General features: G+C 39.8%; 1 long non-coding RNA gene across 1 annotated transcript in view; it reads right to left on the reverse strand.

Annotated features, from left to right (window-relative positions):
• LOC149126432 (uncharacterized) overlaps window positions 1–14191 on the reverse strand; it is a 77927-nt gene that overhangs the window by 63032 nt on the left and 704 nt on the right. The window lies entirely within an intron of this gene.

Genomic DNA, 14191 nt, shown 5'->3' on the forward strand with positions numbered 1-14191 from the left:
GGCAAACACAAGTGCTTTAGTACAGACAAAACCTATTAGCTGGGGTGGTCAGCGAAGACAGCACAGTGGCAGCTGAAGTGTAGAGAGGAAGACCTTGGGTCCTATTCAGAAAATGACATATATGTTACCTAAGTGTCTGTAGGGGAAAAATGCTTTGAAAGAGAAACGAATGGCGGGAGACGGGAAAGATGCTACCCAGTGTAACTCTTAACTCTATTTTATCCGAACTGCACTGCATAGGTGCCTGATACGCAACCTTCTACCTCAGTGGCACTCCTGTGGCTTTCCCAGCACAGAATCTTCCAGCTTGCACAAAGCTAATGTTAAAGATGTCCACTCTGAATTTCCCACCCATTGTTTCAAGAAACACTGCTTCAACTGGAAACCATTATTCTTAGTGAAATAAGCCAGTCCCCAAAAAGATAAATACCATATGTTCTCCCTGATCTGTGGGAACTTTTAGAGTACCTAAAAGGTAATCTATAGAAGTAAAATGGAAACTTTGAAATGGGATGATTTTGGACAGCCTTGTCTTGACTGTTGAAGAGCAATTTTTTTTTTCATACTATTTGTTGAGCTATTTATTTAGTGTAGGGTTAATTTTATGAGTATAAAACTGAAAATAGATCTTTGAAAAAAATAAGAATGGAAATAGGAAAGGGAGTAGGAAAAAGGGTGGCAAGAATCACTATGTTCTGGGTCCTGTAACGTGGCTCACTTGGCTAATCCTTTGCCTGCGGTGCTGGTATCCCATATGGGCACCGGGTTCTAGTCCTGGTTGCTCCTCTTCCAGTCCAGCTCTCTGCTGTGGCCCAGGAAGGCAGTGGAGGATGGCCCAAGTGCTTGGGCCCCTGCACCTGCACAGGAGACCAGGAGGAAGCACCTGGCTCCTGGCTTCAGATTGGCAGAGCTCTGGCTGGAGCGGCCATTTGGGGGGTGAACCAAATGGAAGGAAGACCTTTCTCGCTGTCTCTCTCTCTCACTGTCTATAATTCTACCTGTCAAATAAATTTAAAAAAAATCACTATATTCCTAAGTTTGTATTTATGAAATGCATGGAGTTTGTATGCCTTAAATAAAAGGCTTCTAGGTCAAAAAATAAAACCTTTTAAAAATAAAATTAAAAAAAGAAACACACTTCTGAGATAATGAGCCTTTCCTTAGACATTGATTCCACTACAGTGCATGATTTCTTCCTCCAAATCTTTTGTAAACAAGGGACCATTTCCAAGTGGGTGGAAACGGCCATGACCTCTCTCACCCCTCCCTCTGTCCTGGCTATGATGCCTACGTCTACAGTTACTGTGCTTTTGGAAGCGTTCTTCCAACCCAAGACCAGTGGCCGAAACACTTTCAGGACAATGGGGAGTTTCTATGTAAGTAGTTTGAGTCAAACAAAAAACACCACAAAACGTCTGCTTTTGAGAATATACACAACTTTTATGTGAAAATACAAAATCAGGCAATTTCACATTTGAGATCTCAGAGAGCCCATTTCTAGAAGTGACCATAAAAGGCAGTTATGAATTTGGCTCACCATAAAATTTTGTTTAATATTTACTTTCATGTGTAAACTCTATTTGGTAACAAAACAAATACTACATTTATCACTTTAGGCTAAATTTGTTATATTACTATATTTGCTACCACAAAATAAATTCTGAATAATGAGCAACTGCTCTTCCCTCTAATCTAGCTTTTCAAAATCCACCTTAACTCCCAGGACAAAAGTGAAATATCTAGAAGATTCCAGAATCCATCCTGTAGGGCAGAGGGAAGTGGATAGACCTTGTCACACCATGATGGGTCCTTTCATCCTGGTGCAAAGAACACACTTTTTTTTTTTCTGAAATCTGAAGAAATAAAATGTAAGAAAGAACAGGATTTCCTGAGGACTGCAGTCTTGCAGTGAAGTGGCACTGTGAGTTTCATCCCATACCTGACAGGCATCGGAAACGGGTTTTCAAGTGAGAAGGGCAACAGAAGTCTCCTGTGGATTTTCCAGATCATCTAGACAACAAGAAAAATAACACACACACACACACAAAACTGAACAGTAAACAGGAAACTCCATTTTGCTATGGTTTGCCAGTCTGACATCATGGTTTTGAACAGACTTTTCTATACAATTATACATAAAGGAAGGCAAAAATGCAGCGAATTCTGAGTGAAGATGCATTCTGGCCCCAAATAGGACCTCTTTCTCCCTGAGCCGTCGCGTCCATCTCGAAGCCTGGAAACGTGTGTATTTATGTGCAGAGCTCTGTGCTCAGTTGGTCTGCTGTCTGCTCAGTGTCACTGAGAAACATCCGTTGTCCCAGAGACAGAAGGAATATCTGCCCCAAGGTCACACAAGAGTGTCCCTCTAGAGGCCACACTTCTCGGGATTTATTTCTGCCTGTGTTCCCTTGGGTATAAAGGGTGGGTCAGGGAAAGAAGGCTCAGGGCATGGAAGCAGACCCAAGGGAGGGAGGTCATGCTGGAAACACTGGATAAAGCTCTGAGAACTTCTGCAAAAATTTTCCCCAATCCTACAAAAATCTCCATTTCCTACTGAATTTTATTTTTTTTAAAGTCTGGCAATATAAAAGTGCTCATGATCCCTGAGCATCAGATTCAAGTTAAGATGCAATGCAAAGGGGGTTGCCTGTTCTGGATAGAAATCTAGACTGTAAGTGCAGCCAGATATCTTGGCCTGCATATAATATAGGGAAAACTGATACAGGGAAAACTGAGGTTTTGACTGGCAAGGTGACTTCTAGGAATCATCTTAGCCAAGCAGAAATGGAGAAGGGGTTATTCCATGTCTACAACCACCTAGTTCCCTTTGGAGCTGAAAGGAAGAAAGTGAATAGTATTGTCAGCTGGAAAGGTTAGTGACCTGACTTCTGCTTTACTTTTACAACTGTTGACCTCACAGTGGAATGAGAATTCTTAACTTTTACATTTTCATACACGTTTTCTGTTGTCCCTATATTCCAGGTATTCTTATTGTTGCACATTGAGAAGGAAAAATAGGAATCAACTTCTGCCATAGCAGAGAGGGGGATGGGAAGTGGAGCAGCCAGGACTCAAACCCCAGTGCCCATATGGGATGCCGGCGCCGCAGGTGGCAGCTTTACCTGCTACACCATAGCACTTGCCCTAAATAATTCATTTTCTATTCAGAAATTACATATTTCTATGGGATCCATTTATATAAAAAAGCCATATTTAATTTTTTGACATAACAAACTGGTAGAAGACAGAACACAGTTTTGTTGGAGAAATCTATCTTGTGTTCCTTTTAGAAGCAAACTTCTGGTTCAAGCTTCTGGTTTCTAGATACCAATTGAATTTCCAGTGTGTCCAATGTTCATGTGAGAATATGACCAGCCTGAGAAATTATAGCTCCTAAGTCTACTGCTTTCAATTATGAATCTTTACAGTTCAAAGGTACATATTTTATTCAATTTTCAAGGATTTCAAAGTGTATGCTTTATGAATAACTATGAATCAGTGCCTTTAAAAATATTTGATCTATTTAAAAGCCTGCAACAGCCTCTTGTTAAAAAGGGTCATTGATTAAGATGATGGTTGTTAGGGGGTGAATTGTTTTCCCAAAAAATATATGCTGAAGTCCTAACATCCAGTAGTATGCATGTGACCTTATCTGGAAATAGGGGGACTGGCAGGTGTAATCAAGTTGAGATCTTTCTGCATTGGGGTGGGCCCTAATCCAGTAACACTGGTGTCTCTGCAAGAATAGAAGAGAAATAACACACAGAGAGAATGTCATGTGATAATGGAGGCAGAGATTAGAGCCATGCATTAATAAGCCAAGGAATGTCAAGAATTTCCAACAACTACCAGAAGCTAGGAGAAAGCAAGGAAGGATCCTTTCCTAGAGACCTTAAAGAAATCACTACCCTGATGACACCTCCCTTTCATACTTCTAGTATCTAAAACTCTGGGACAATATGCCCGGTTATGGTAGCTTAGAAAACAAATACACTACATCAAATATCTTAAACAAATATGAGAGTGAATTTGTATTATAGAAAACGTACTTCACTCTTTAGTGTGATATAAATAATATCTACTGTTTAACTGGAAACAAGGTACTTTCTGATCTATGCTCCTGTAATTATTTTCAGTTCCAATAAATGAATACCAAAGTTTCAGTGGTTTGGTGAGGCGGTTAAAAAATAATCATGAAACAGAATAGGAACTAATTAATGTGTGGCAACAAACCATGTACACACGCACTGGGATTGAGATACAGGCCTAATGAAGAAAATGCTTTTAAATGTGCAGTGATATTGATTAATTATCAACATTGTATCCCTTGCTGGACAGCTATTAGTGAAACCCAAGGGTAAATGAATATTTATAAAGTTTATCTCAAAACTGGATGTCTGTTCTATCTTTGAGCTGCCAGTGTGTTGCCTAATCCTATGTCAACTTTCGAAGGTCTCTACTGCATCTTTTCTCAAAAGCAGCCTTCCTCAAATCAACAGGCACCAATTTTTAACAGAGCTGGGTCAATAAGGAACTTGATGTTGTTTAACACAAATTTATTTTTGTTTGCTTATTTGTCTCTCTTCTTTAAGCTATTTCCTATGGTAGGCATGGCCAAATGGTTTAGATTAAGTTGGAAAGCAAACAAGCCAAAAAATTCAGCCCTTACCATCGGAATAAAGATCAGAGGGTATGGGACAATTGAGGCCACCTATGCCTGCAGCTCAGAGAGAAGAATGGAGCTGGGGGAACACCCATCTCCACATGTCATTAGCACCCACTTCATTGGACAGTTCCTACAAACACAAACACAAAGGTCTTTCTTCACAGGTCAGCTTCACAATGAGGCCCTCCCTGGCCTTCAGTGAAAAACATAAACTGGAAGACTGTACAAACATGCAGAAACTAACAGGATGCACCAGCAACTCCTGCCATCTTCTCAGAAGGAGGCAAGAGGAACCTGCAGCAGCCCACATGCCACAGGTGAAGTTGTCTGCGGGAGAACATCACAATCCCCACTGACTTTGAATCCAGATGGAAGCTGGTGATGGGCAGGGTGCCCACTTCACCTTGTGAAGGGAGGGCACACTGATTTCCTCCTTTCCCCTCACCAAGGCACCCAGTAGCCAGTAGGGAGGAAGTGCCATATTTGCAGAATAAAGCAAGTGAAGACTGCTGCGGCCAGTATTCCACTGTAGCTTTTATCTGAGGGATAAAGTCATGGTCCCCACTGGCTTTGAATCTGGCCTGGAGATTTGGCTTGGGGGCAGAGTGCATACTTAGTTCCATGAAGGGAGGACATGTTCCCCTCCCCTCACCCAACCAACTTCTGTCCAGCAAGTGGTTGGCTTTGGGAGCAGAGTGGCTCTCTCTGCAAAGCAACTCCAGGGGCAGGGAGTGGATCCTGTTACCCTGTAGCTGTGGGACCTTGGTACCCTGTGATGGAGGGACTCTTGTAGTAGCACAATAGACCAAAAAACTGAGAAGGGTGTTGGTTGTGGCTGGGTCTGGTTGCAGAAGCTTGGAGCTCCCGGAGTGCTGGGGAGGGTTCTGTGGATCTGTGGATCTGTGGATCTATGGAGCACATAGATCCTTTGTGTGGTTTGTGTGCCTGAGTGAAAGGGGTGCTCAGGAACTGTGGGGTTACCCTGGCAGTAGGTTCACCTTGGTAGAGAGTGGCTGGGGATGCGAACACACCAGCCAGCATAATCATACTTTCTCCCCTGCTAAAGAGAGAAGAAATTTAACACACCAAACATGGATGCCACTCTGGACTCTAGCCCCTCTCTCAAGTTCTGGCCAGCACACAGCTCTGGATACATGCTGAAGAGGCAGACATTCCACTAAGGAAAGAGGGCACATTTCAAAGCACAAAGCCTTAAGAGGAGATATCAACAAGTGTTTCCTCAGATGTAAAAACAAATGTAGAAACAGAAGAAACATGAACAAGGAAGACAATATGACTCTCCAAAAGGAATACAAAAATACTTCAGTATTAGACTGTGAAATGAGATTGGCAAAATGCCTGAAAAAGAATTCAAAAGAATGATAATAAAGATTACTCAAAAACACAGGAAGCAAATATATGAGTTAAATACATCATGTGAGTTAAAAACATCAGTACATGACATTAATGAGAAATTCCACCAGGAGATAGGAATATTAAAGAAAAATCAAACTGAAATACTAGAAATGAAGAATTCACTATGTCAAATAAGAAATTCAGTGGAAAGCCTTAACAATAGACTCAATGAGGCAGAATAGAGAATAGCGGAGCTAGAAGACAAATTTTTGGAAATACCTCAGTCAAGGCAAAAGAAGGCAGGAGGAGGTGAAGGGGGAGGAGGGGAGGAGGAGAAGAAAAGAAAAACACAGAGGCCAGCGCCGCGGCTCACTAGGCTAATCCTCTGCCTTGTGGCACTGGCACACCGGGTTCTAGTCCTGGTCAGGGTGTCGGATTCTGTCCTGGTTGCCCCTCTTCCAGCCCAGCTCTCTGCTGTGGCCCGGGAGTGCAGTGGAGGATGGCCCAAGTGCTTGGGCCCTGCACCCCATGGGAGACCAGGATAAGTACCTGGCTCCTGCCATCAGATCAGTGCAGTGCGCCGGCCGCTGCGCGACGGCCGTGGCGGCCATTGGAGGGTGAACCAACGGCAAAAGGAAGACCTTTCTCTCTGTTTCTCTCTCTCACTGTCCACTCTGCCTGTCAAAAAAAAAAAAAAAAAGAGAGGAAAAGAAAAGAAAAGAAAAGAAAAACACAGAAAGATGAAGAAATTTAAAAATTAGAAAACCTGAAAACAGTGTTCAAGATCTGTGGGATACTATCAAATGACCTAACATACAAGTCTTAGTATTTCCTGAAGGTGTGGAAAAACGGAATGGCTTAGAATACTTATTCAGTGATATTAAGCAGAAAATTTCCCTGATTGAGAGAAAGCTATGGGCATTCAAGTCCAGGGAATACAAAAAAAAAAAAAAAAAAAAAACCCTAAAACATGATCAGAAAAGATCCTCATCACAACATATTATAGTCAAACAGGAATATATGACAACAAATCCGAAAATCTAGAAGAAATGGATAGATTTACCAAACTGATATGCAAAGACATAGAAAACCTAAATAGACCAATAACCAAGTAGGAGAGTGAATCAGTAATAAAGACCCTACCTAAAATGAAAAGTCCAGGACAGGATGATTTCATTGCTGAATTCTAACACCCTTTTAAAGAAGAACTAATCCCTATTCTTCTTAAATATTCAAAACAATTGAATTACTCTAAATTCCTTCTACAAGGCCAGCATCACCTTAACTCCAAAACCAGAAAACCAACCAACAAAAAAGAGCCAGAGACCAACGTCCCTGAAGAACATAGATGCAAAAATCCCCCCAAAAATACTAGCCAATCGAATCCAACAACAGATCAAAAAGATCACCCATCTAGACCAAGTCATTTTATCTCTGGGATGCAGGAATGGTTCAACATTTGCCAATCAGTCAATGTGATTTGTCACATTAACAGATTCAAGAATAAAAACTATCTGATCATCTCAATAGATGCAGAAAAAGCATCTGATAAAATCCAACATCCTTTCATGAAAAAACCTTAAACAAATTGGGTACAGAAGAAATGTACATCAACATAATCAAGGCAATATGTGACAAACCCACATCTAACATCATATTGAATGGGCAAAATCTGGAATCATCCTCCATAAGATCTGGAACCTGACAAGCATGTCCAATCTCACCATTATTATTCAATAGAGTTCTGGAAATTTTAGCCAGAGCCATTACGTAAGAAAAAGAAATGTAAGGTATACCAATATGAAAGGAGGATGTCAATTTACCCGTTTGTAGACGATATGATCCTATACATAGTGAAACCAAAAGACTCCACTAGGAGGCTATTGGAACTGAATTTGGCAAAGTTGAAGGATATAAAATCAACACACAAAAATCAACAGCAAGCTATGGCTGAGGAAGCTATGTCTGAGAAAGGTCAGTTCCATTCACAAGTGTTACAAAAAATTTAAATACTTTGGGATAAATTTGACCAAGAGCATAAAAAATCTCTACAATGAAAATTACAAAACATTAAGGAAAGAAATAGATGAAGACACACACACACATACATCCACAAAATGGAAAAATCTTCCATGTTTATGTATTGGAAGATTTAAAACCATCAAAATATCCATACTACCCAAAACAATTTATAGGTTCAATACTAAGGACATTATTCTCAGATCCAGAAAAACAGATGCTAAAATTCATATGGAGGGGCTGGCGCCATGGTGCAGTAGGTTAATCCACCTCCTGCAGTGCCAGCATCCCATATGGGCAACAGTTCGAGTCCCAGCTTCTCCTCTTCCAATCCAGCTCTCTGCTGTGACCTGGGGAAGCAATAGAAGATGGCCCAAGTGCTTGGGCCCCTGCATGCACATGGGAGACCAGGAAGAAGCACATGGCTCCTGGCTTCAGAATGGTACAGCTCTGCTGTTGTGGCCATTTGGGGAGTGAACCAGTAGATAGAAGACCTTTCTCTCTGTCTCTCCCTTTCTCTGTCTACCTCTCAAATAAATAAATAAATAAATAATCTTAAAAAAATTCATATGGAAACACAAGAGACCCCGAATAGCTAAAGCAATCATAAACAATAAAAATAAAGCCAGAGGCATCACAATACCAGATTTCAAGAAATACTACAAGACAATTATAGTCAAAAAAGCTACTAACACAAAAATAGACATGTGGACCACTGGAACTGCTTAGGAACCCCAGAAATTAATCCAAACATCTACAACCAACTAATCTTTGATGAGCTAAAAGCACTCTATTGAGAAAGGGTAGTCTCTTCAACAAATGATGCTGGGAAATTCTGATCTTTACAAGTACAAGACAAGACACCTACCTTATACCTTACATGAAAATCAACTCAAAAGGAGTAAAGGATCTAAACCTAACACCTGAAACCTTCAGATTATTAGAGGAAAACATAGGGGAAATATTACTAACATCGGCATAGGCAAAGATTTCTTGGATAAGACCACAGAAGCACAAATGATATTAAATCAAGCTAGGAAGCTTCTGCACAGCCAAGGAAACACTCACCAAAGTGAATGCTGGTTCACTCCCCAAATGGCTGCACCAGCCAGGACTTGGTCTGGGCCAGGCCAAAGCCAAGATCCAGGAGCTTCAACTTGGTCTCCCAGATGGGTGCAGGGGCCCAAGGATTTGGGCTATTTTTGGGTACTTTCTCGGGTGCATTAGTGCAGAGCTGGATTTGAAGTGGAATAGCTGGGACTTGAACCAGCACCCTTATTGGATACTTGTGCCACAGGTGGCAGCTTAACTTGCTGTGATACAACACTGGGTCTGAATAGGCATTTTCAAAGGATGAAATACAAATGGCCAACAGACACATGAAAGAAATGCTCAAGGTCACTAGCCATCTGGAAAATGCAAATAAAAACCAAAATGAGGTTTCACTTCAACCCAGTGAGAATGGCTATCATCCAAAAAATCAAAAAACAGGGGACAGCATTTTGGCCTAGCAATTTAAACTGCACCTGTGATGCCAATATCTCATATGAGCACTGGTTGGAGTCCCAGCTGCTTCACTTCCAATCCAGCTCCCTGCTTCAGCCTGGCCCAGCACTGGCTGTTATGGCCATTTGGAGAGTGAACCAATGGTTACAAAATCTCTTTCTCTCTCTCCATCTCTCTCTCTCTTTCTCTCTAACTCTGACATTCAAAGTATATAAATCTTTCTTAAAAATAAAAAAAAAACAGCAAATGCTGGTCAGGATGTGGAGAAATAAGTACCCTAATGCACTGTTAGTTGGAATGTAAACTAGTATAACAATTATGGAGGACGGTATGGAGATTCTTCAGAAATCTCAAAATTGATCTATCATATGACCCAGCCATTTTACTTCTGGGAATTTACTCAAAGGAAATGAAATCTGCATATGAAAGGAGTATCTGCACCCCCATATTTACAGCAGCTTAATTCACAATAGCTAAGATATGGAATCAGCCCAGATGTCCATCACTTGGTCACTGGATAAATAAAATGTGGTATATATACACAATGGAATACTACCCTTCCATAAAAAATAATAAAATCCTGTATTTTTTCAACAAAGTGGATGCAATTTGGACCATTAGGCTTAGTGAAATATGAAATAAACTAGTCCCCAAAAGACAAATATCATACAATTTTCTGTGGTTTGTGGTAACTTCTATAGAGAGTATAAAAAAGTAATGTATATGAGTGAAATTGATACCTTGACATTTGATTATTGTTTATAGCCCTTATCTATCTCCTGAGGAACACGGGTCTCTCAACTTAGTATTCATTGAATTCTTTATTTAGTGGAGGATTAATCTTGTGATTATAAATTCAAAGTATATCATCACAAAAGTTAAAAGAAAAATTAGAAAGAAAGGAGGAAAGAGAGTGGGTGGGAGGCAGGGTAGGAATTATCATTACGTTCTTAAAACTGTATATGTGAAATACATGAAATCTTTTCCCTTTATATAAATAAAGAAAGAAAAACATAAACTCCCTGTTTGAGGTTTCAGCTCCCTTTCCTGGTTTTTCCCCCCTTTCCCTGTTTCTGTTTACTAGTACTGGACTTCTGTTGTTTAGTGTCTTTCTCACCACTAGAATGCAAATTGACTCCATAGTTCTCAACCCACAAGGCACAGAGGGCACTCCTTGGTAGACACTCAACATACTCCCGTGGAATAAATGAATGAGGAAAAATCCCCATATTTGCTTTCATTGTGAGACTTGGAATGAGTGAGTGGGATTTCCCAAATTGCTGGCCTGAGTGAGTAGAGTTTTCAATTATGCTTGTGTATTTCTAAGGCCTAATGGGGGAACCGACTGAGTAGGCAGTAGAGCTGATGGGGAATTACTTCTCTCGGCTACCCCATCAAACATCTATCATCAACTGTACATTATAAGCATTTCATCATTTTAGAAAACTGATTATCTCCAACTGCCAAAGCCACAGTTTGCTTAATTACTTTTGAAGCATTTACAAGTGCACAGTATCTAAGAGCTTCATAAATCTACTTGAGGATTAGGTGCCTCCAGTGCCCCTAAACTAACACAATACACTGCTCAAAGAGGGATGAGTGATAAAGCCCAAATTAAACAATCCTTTCAAAAAGCTTCAAACATAGCAACCTAAGAAGACACATAGCAACCTAAATAAACGTTTGAAGAAGACCCAAAAGCCATAGCAGCCCTCATGGGAATGCACTTGCAAATTCCAATCTGGTCTACTAGCAAAGCATTGCCAACTGACCAAAGGCAATTTGGCCAGGCACCTAGGTTCATGTAGGAAAATCAGTGTGGTAAACTGTCACAATCAGAGGCAGTAGGGGCCCATTTAGCCCCTCCATCACAACTTGATTACAATTGTATATTACAATCAGAGCAAGTCTACCTCCAAAAGTCTGGCAAAAGTTCCATTGTTTTATCAGCCAACAGGCACAAAAAACCCTCTGAGAACACACCACACGAAATATTCACCCTAAGGCATATAAGGTGACATTTTTGACAGTGGCAAAGCTGCCTTTAATTAGATCAGGAACAGAAGCCTGAAGACAGGATTCAGATGAGAACAGGAGATCTCTAGACTGCAAAGGGTACTGATAGGACTTGGCTTTGGTGTGTGGTAACCTTAAACTGCTTTGCTGTGAACCACCAGTGAAATTAATTTTTACATATTTTATACTGATTACCCGTTTCTACCAATTTTGATAACTATAGAAATTGCAAGCAGTCTCTTTGATAGTGTTGATTCCTAATAAGAATATTTCAAATGCTAAAAAATAACCCGTGAGTTTTAAAGCCTATTTACATGCACATATACATGGTACAATTTACAGGGAAATCTAGGAACTCAGCAATAATTTCAGGAACAGGCCTAAACAATGTATGTGTCACATACAGAGTGCATTATTACAAGATAAATAAAGCAGCTAAAATGAGCTTGAGTGGCTGGTTACTAGGAATTCTGGGATTCTGGCTTCATGACCCAGTTCTGTCTTGTTCCTTCTACAATTCTTATGCAATGCCTGGGACCATCTGGTAGTGGCTCTCTGCTCTGCCTTCATTGTTGAAAGCAGGAACCCCCTGATTAAATGGTACCCACTGGTACTGATTTGATTACCTCCCTTTTTGCTATCTCCCCTTGTCTGGTGGACTGAATGGAGAAAGGCAGCTGATCACCAGCTGTTAATTCATATTAACATAGAATGCATCACTGTAGAATTTTGTGCTCCTGAAAAAAGTCTTTACAGAATTCCGGAAGCTTTAAACTTAATAACCCATAGATACAAAGTCCTTAAAAAATAAAACAAAACAAAGCAAAAAAAAAAAAAAAAAAAACCTAACTCATTCTCCAGTGTAGGTGTGTTTTGAAAATGTTGATGAAAGAGCAGAACACCCAGATTCCTCACAACAAGACAGATGCAAGTGGAAACATTTATTCTTAGTGAAATAAGCCATCCCCCAAGAGATACCATGTTTCCCTGATTCCTGGCCATAACTAACAGAGTAAAAAAATGTAATGTATATTAGCAAAATTGACATTTTGAGATTTGATTATTGTTAAGCCCTTGTCTCTACTGTTGTGGAACAGTGTTTTTTCCCCTACATTTTGAATTCCTAACTTACTGTAGGGTTCATCTTTTGAGTATAAAATAAACTAAAAGTAGATCATTGCCAAAATTAAGAGGAAGAATCAGAAAGGGAGGAGGAGAGAGGGTGAGAGCATGGGCAGGAGGGAGGGTAGGGATGGAAGTATCACTATGCTCTTACATCTGTATATATAAAATACATGAAATTTGTTTGCCTTATATAAATAAAAGAATTATTAAAAGGTAACAGGAGGGAGACGGGTTTCCTCTATTAAGCTTTACAAGTCCAGTCAAAGGTTCATATTATTTGACTCAGTCACCAAATTTAGGATATGGCCTGATGATCACACATACCCACAAATGGGCTTTCAGGTGGCAATTCTATGTATAGGAGTCATATCGAGAGACTACTACCAAGTGTAAGATTGCTCTTCTGCCCTAAACATCCCAGCCTATTGTCCCTCTCTTGAATGAAAGCTTTTGTATTTTTTTTTTCTGAAACTACATGCTACTGATCCAGCTATTTGTAACTTTTCGTCTCCTCCACCATACTGGGAGATATTTAGTGTATAGTTGGGTTGAATTTTTTTGTCCAGCTGGATTCTCTGTCTTTAATTTGTGTGTTAAAGCCATATTAATGTGAATATTGAAACACTAAGCAGAAGCTGATTTTTCTGTTTAGTCTAAATGACCCCAGTGAATTCAAACACACTCCAATATTTTCTTATTAAAGAGTTGGAACTCTGAAGAAATTCTAGTTCAATGCCTTATTTGATAGTTGAAACTTTTTAAGTTAATCGTCAGAATAAAAACTAACAGTGATGAAAACATACACATGCAACCATAGTTCCTTTTGGCATTGTTATTTGGGCCTGATTCTGCTTTCTAGAAGGTCACAGAGATTTCTAGTGAAATCTTTCAGATGTTTGAAGACATTTTTCTTAAGTCGTTTCTAAGCAAAACATTCCTTCAATGGTTCTGACAACACACAAACAACAATTTTTCATCTGGTTGTTACAGACCTCTATAGTCTATGTCATCAGTTATTTGCTTCAGTTACCTTGAATGTCCTATCTTGTAGCATCAGTCAATCCAAAACATGACCCACGTTCAGAGAAAATTTTTAAGATGAACTTCACTTAGCCACTCAATGACAAATAACCAAAGTATTGATAACATATAATAAATATAAGCCAAATACTTAATGAGAATTCATTAGGAGTAAAAAAAAAAACTGTTTTCTTGTCCTCGCTGAAGTAGTCTTTTATTACTGGGGTTTCTTGTTTTCCCTCTGAATGGCACCTATACTCACAGTCTACATAACATTATTAGTACAGATCTGTGACCTACTATTTCATTTGGACTACTTTCTTTTCCCAACTTGTTGATATATTCTCTCTACATTATCCATAGCCCCTGGTGCATAGCAGGTGCATCTATTGATTAGTTCATTGGTTGAAATCTAGCGAGTAAATACAGACACTTGGTACTAAGTGCTATCAGCAGGCTTTAACCCTTCTCTTATTTCTTTAG

This window comes from Oryctolagus cuniculus, chromosome 5 (genome assembly GCF_051225735.1).
Source record: "Oryctolagus cuniculus isolate XC-2025 breed Fujian yellow rabbit chromosome 5, ASM5122573v1, whole genome shotgun sequence".
Classification (NCBI taxonomy): domain Eukaryota; kingdom Metazoa; phylum Chordata; class Mammalia; order Lagomorpha; family Leporidae; genus Oryctolagus; species Oryctolagus cuniculus.